At 38.6% G+C, this 5728-nt stretch overlaps 1 long non-coding RNA gene across 1 annotated transcript; it reads right to left on the bottom strand.

Annotated features, from left to right (window-relative positions):
• Positions 1-951: 951 nt before the first annotated feature.
• On the bottom strand, positions 952-5648 carry LOC108641587. The gene is made up of 3 exons (XR_001922100.1): positions 5552-5648; positions 4175-4348; positions 952-2866 (listed from the first exon to the last, which is right to left on the bottom strand). It is a non-coding gene; the product is annotated as an uncharacterized LOC108641587 (long non-coding RNA).
• Positions 5649-5728: the final 80 nt, after the last annotated feature.

The following is a 5728-nucleotide window of genomic DNA, read 5'->3' as shown; positions in this document are numbered from 1 at the left end:
GCTGTGGAGGTGGAAAAGAGTGGAGGTTTCCTACAGTACAGGAGAAATGCACAGCAAAGGCTGAGTGGTAACAGGAAATCTTGATTTCTGCTCAGAAGAGCATGCTGCTGGCAAAGGGCACTAAGCACAAACCAACAGCTAAAGAGCTTTGCCTAGCTGGATACCCTGCATTTCGTAGGTTCTGGCTCTTTCTTTCCATTTTCCACAGCTGACAAGGTCCAGATGGTGTTTTGCTGAGATCAGCAATCAAATCCTCTGCAATTTACTTCAAGGCCCTTTTGACATTCATTGATAATGCCTGCACAATGATTTCTTTAGCTGTTATTCTGCTGCAGGCATAGGTCAAGGTGTTCTCTCTGACTCCCCATTGCTTACCATTCAACTTGCATTCCCCAGCCACCATAGCTAGTCAGAAACTTTTCTAATAAGGTTGCTTTATCACTTATGAATATTATCATTCGGCACTGTGGATAGATCTATGAGTGAGCAGCTTGCTAATAAGAAATGCTGATAAGAAAGATGCCTTTGGCAAAGGCACATGGAATATTGACCTGCGATAACTCCCTTATTCTGAGCCAACTCAGGATGCCTCTCTTACAAATGTGGGTTTGTATAGCAAACATGTTTGCATGTCCCCTGACAGAGATTACAGAGTCTTGGTCTGTGTTGTTTTCACCATTTAGTAATGAGGCAGACAAGTTTCTTGGTAGGGATTGTTTCACTTCCCAAAATGTTAGAAGGATCACAGAATAGCAATAAAATAAGGGCAATGGGAAAGTCATGGCTTCCATCAACAACATACAAATGCACGCATACATACACACACACAAAAGTCAGAAATTTGTAGAAAAGCCATTCACCACATTAAATAGTAAGAACTAAAGGCCATTAAATTACTCTCTGGACTAATTTCCCAGAGGGAAAGAGAGGTAAAATAAAAGCATAATTCAATTTGTTGGAAACAAACAGAATTAATTACTTTTATTACTATTTGCCAAAAACATGGTTTAGTTAAATCCCGAGAGCTGCACACGATGCCGCTGGCTCTAAGAACATGGTTGTCTCTGTTGGCAGTCATTAGTGTTGTTGATATGTACAAGTCTTCTAAAAATAGCCATGTTCAAATTAGAGCTGCAAAAACCATGATGAAGTGAAACTCCGTGGTGTTCTGCCTCATCTCTCCTCACACTCATCAAAGACAGATTTTGTCTCACATTCTTCTAAACTATTTTTACCCATTTTTAATAGCACAGACTATCAACTCAATTACTGTATTGCAGTATGTTTGTTCAGGGAGGAGATCCAAGATGCCTTTGGTTTTTATTTTTATTAAAGGTAAGTGCTAAAATGGAAGTAACAAGATAAGCATCTTGCATTTCCTTATTATCAATATTTCAGTGCTCACAGCTTTGCTCCTTGCAATCATCTGCTGCAATTTCTTGAATACTATTTGATGTTACGCCACTGGTTTTCAAAATTGTTTAGCGAGCAATGTTAGATGCAGGCTGTACTCAGACAACTGAAGATAGCTTTGTGGGTCAAGGAAGTGCAAGTTGCAAAAGCCAATAACTGCACAGGGGGATGTATTTATAAAAGGTACTGAAGGGTGCTCGAGCAGCAAATCAGACCACTGAAGAGCTAAAACCAGCCACTGATTCTCATGTAAGTGTTATCTAATTGTTTTTTCTTTCCAGAAGTCAGTCCACCAGATATGTCTTTTGTTTCATTACAAATGACCCCTTTGTGAAGACCCTTGACAGCAACTGTGAGTTTCTTAAGTGCTGTTTATTATCACTACATAAGCTTGACTGCAAGGAGCAGCATTAACTTTCTCCCCTGGGGGAATATGAACGGTATGAACGGTATTGTCAGGGACACACTATCATTGCTGTGGGAAATAAAATACCTTGATAATCTGGCATTTGTTCCGTGCTAGAAACAACACCGTGAATGCTAACCACCCACTGTAGTAAACACACATCAGTACTCTCAAATACATCCAGTGCAATCAAAAGAGCCACCGGTGTTTTTCCACAAAGAGTAAGTCCCAGTCATGCTGACAAATACTGATGGTGCACTTTGAAAGCTGAGTCCTAGAAGAGGAATTCCAAGAAATAGTGCCCTCTTTCTTTCTTTCTTTCTTTTTTTTTTTTTTGTCTGAAGCACTGGGTGAATCTGAGGAAGTTCTCAGCAAGGTATCCTTCTTCCTGGTATCTGACCATTTGATTCTCAGTTTGCATACAGGTGCTAGAGTTGCAACTCAGCTGTGAGGTATATTTGATCCCATGATGTGCAGGGGAGAAATTCTGAGGTGTTCTGTACAATATCCAACACACCAGCAGGTTTTTTTCTACTGGATGGAAGGCTGAACTTGCTTTTGTTCTACTTGCAGCTCCTTCTGTTTACTTTCCCAGACTATTCAATTGCAGAGTAAAACTATGGCTATACCTTCACATTTATGATCTGGCCTGCTTTAACATACAGCCCCTACTTCTATTTTTTTGTAACACAAGCAAAGATATATGAGAGACAGAACAGCCACATGTAATATATTTTGTGAGAGCCAGCTGGTTGCTTCAAGCTGGTTCCTGGATATTTCTGCCTAGGAGGAGTGCTAGAGCTTCCCAGCAGTGGTTTTTTTCTGGCTTGGTAACTCCCTACTGAGCCTTGGAAGGTTCCGAGACTTGGGTTGGTTTCAGAGCTGGGCACTGGAGCTGCAGAGAGAAATCACCTTTTTTCTTAGGTGAAGGCCTGAGTGACAGTTTTTCACACTGGAGGAGAATCATCTCTTCTTGAGTGATCCATACATTCCCTCTGATCCTGCACTGCCACAGCTGCTTGAACCCCAGGGACTAAGACAGACCGGCTGAAACGAAGAACTGAAAATTATTAGGAGAGTCATGACAAACACTCAGCCCTTTCCCTCCTCCATCCCAGTGACTTCTGTGGGATCAAATCTGAGCTATCTCTGCTGAAAGGTGATTCATTTACACAACCTAATCTGTAGCACACATATAAAGAAACATTAAATTCTGAAAGTCTAATTCTCAACAAATTTTATAAAGGGCACTACTGCTGCCATCAAAATACAAAAACTTATGTCCGATAGAGATTTCTAGAACAGCATATTTAAGAGAATTGCAGCTGGAATTACTTATAGAGTCATTCTTTGGAATGCTAAATGGTGTCATCATATGTAGATAACATGGGCTAAACCGTAACTGAGTGGGGCAGAGAATCAGGGTATGTCCACAGCAGGCAAACTGTAATGTCAATTCTAACTATTACTTAATGTATTTTGGTGAGATAATTTGCATTTACATGTGGATTATGACTACAGTCCATTTTTCATCAACACTTTTCCATCAACATCTAATAAGACAACACTTTTGCAACCATATAAAAAATACTTTGCATAGATCAGAAAAGATAATAATTGCTGTAAAGTTTACTTGACTGTGTTTGGAAATTAAGCAATTGCTCATGGAGGACTGGCAGTGATAAGATATTATGTAAAAGGAAATTATTATAAAAATGGTACAATTGGATTGTCTGAGAAGAAAATTCATGAAAAATATGTTGCGGAGAAATGAGAAAACACAGAAATAGAAGGTACCTGTTGCAGAAGCAACACAAATGTAGAACACTATTGCACTCAATGACTGCTATGGTTCAATGAATAATTACAGCATATTAACTTTTATGGTTTTCTTAAATTCATACACAGCTAAAATAAAATTTCTCAGTTGAAAAAAAACAAGCTGCTGAACTGTTGACAACTGAGCTACACTTTAAATGGAAAAAAGAATCAAACAGCTGGCAGAGAACATACTATTTTTGTAACTAATTATGCAGTAAACCATGGAAATACCAAAATGTTACTGATGGTTTTCAGTGTTACACTTCCCTCTTCTATTTGATTACTTTGAGACAAGATAGAACAGTGACAGCAGTACCTGAAATAAGAAAAAGGACATTTAAATTAAATTATTTCAATTTTGACAATGTATTTGTTTGTGAGAGCATTAGTATTTGGGGGACATTACGAATGAAAACAAAATGAGAATGATATTTTTCCTCTGCTATTAGTCATATTATATAATCTCTAACGTGACAAAATAAGCCAGAAGAAAGGCATAATTTGATCCTAGATGTTGCAATCAAAGTTTCTTACCTCTCAAAGGAATTTAAAAACACGATACTTCAGCCGATATCTTGATCCCATGTAAATACTGAGGCATGTCTGTACTGATGGCTGTTGCTGTAACCCTGCAGTTCCAAGAAGCTTCAGCTGCTCTTGCTGTTAAACCCAGTTTTAGGTTTTCACAAATCTTATTTTTCTTTCAGTCTGTGAGTTTGAAAAATGCGTAGGGAATAAATACACAGAAAGCTATGGTGAAGAACAACCTCCCTGGGAGCACACTACCTTTGCAGAGTTCAGCACTCCAAAGCTGGGAATTTATAGAAAGGGAATATGCTGATCTGACTTAAACTCAGTACTTCTTTATGTATGCATTATAAAATAGTATTTAATTATATAAACTTAAAATCTGTGCTCCCAGAAAACTCTTGCCTTATTCCATGAGAGAAATGGATGTCTATTCCTGACTGGGTAGCTATACCTTCTTACACCAAACCATGTTGTTACTTTAAGGATATTTTTCCTTAATGCATGATTTTTAGAGAAACCCTGTATAGAGACAATTAAGTGAAATAGATAATGTTCTTTACAGCTAACACTATGTATTTACATGCAATTATTGTATGTAAATACCTGTAATCATAACTCTGCCTGTTCTTTACAGAACGAGATACTTGAGACAACTGAAATAAGACTCCTTGCAGGAGTCCTAATGCAGAGGCAAGTGAAGGCAAGAGAAGGTTTGCGTTCACTTTTCTCAATTATGACCAAATGTGAAATTGTAGCAGACAGCCAGAGAACCCTAGCCAGGTTAAACCCTATCTCTAAACAGTAGATCTTGTAGCTACTAAATTTGCTATGCATGATACTTTTACAATTGGGGATAAGAAAGAAAAAGGGGATGGGATAAGTAAGGAGTTAATAATCTCCAATCTTGTCTGTCATCTCTTCCTAGGAAATTTCAAAGTTCAGTTATAAGCCTTGTACTCATAAGGCAAACATCATCAGCATGATTTAAAGGGCTTTCAGCATACCCCTCATGATCATTCAAGTAGATAAGGAGAAAATAAAACAAACAGAATAAAGCCACCTAGAAAATACTTCGTTTTGTCAGTTGAAATAACAAACACATTTTACAGAGTTGCAGCCTGACCTAAGCTAGATTCATCAGGTCACTATGAACCACAGAACCTGGTCTACTCAGTTCCACACCGTTTGGTTACCAGTCTGTGATAGCTACTGACCTTTTTCTAAGGACACCCTTGTCCCTGTCTTAGGAACCCTTGCTGCTAATAATGGTCAAGTATTTTTTCCATATCACTTTTGACATACAATTTTGCCATGTTTTTCACACTGAGGGCACTACCATACCATTTCTCTGTCCCTGCTGTTTCCAGTATTGTCACTTACAGCCTTGAGCCTTCTTTTCTGATGCAGGTGGAGGATGGCAGCCGAGTACAAAAACTTTTCTGCAGAGATTTCCATGGGTAATGCTGATTCTCCAGGCAGCTGCAGTGGTATGCAGCAAGCTTTAGTGCTCCTTTTTATAGATGCTCATATCACTATGCTTTGACTCCCAGGGCCACA

This window comes from Manacus vitellinus, unplaced genomic scaffold (assembly GCF_001715985.3).
Source record: "Manacus vitellinus isolate BGI_N305 unplaced genomic scaffold, ASM171598v3 scaffold_7_pilon, whole genome shotgun sequence".
In the NCBI taxonomy this organism is placed as follows: Eukaryota; Metazoa; Chordata; class Aves; order Passeriformes; family Pipridae; genus Manacus; species Manacus vitellinus.
The sequence above is the reverse complement of the archived record's forward strand: the minus strand, read 5'-3'. Positions and strand labels throughout refer to the sequence as shown.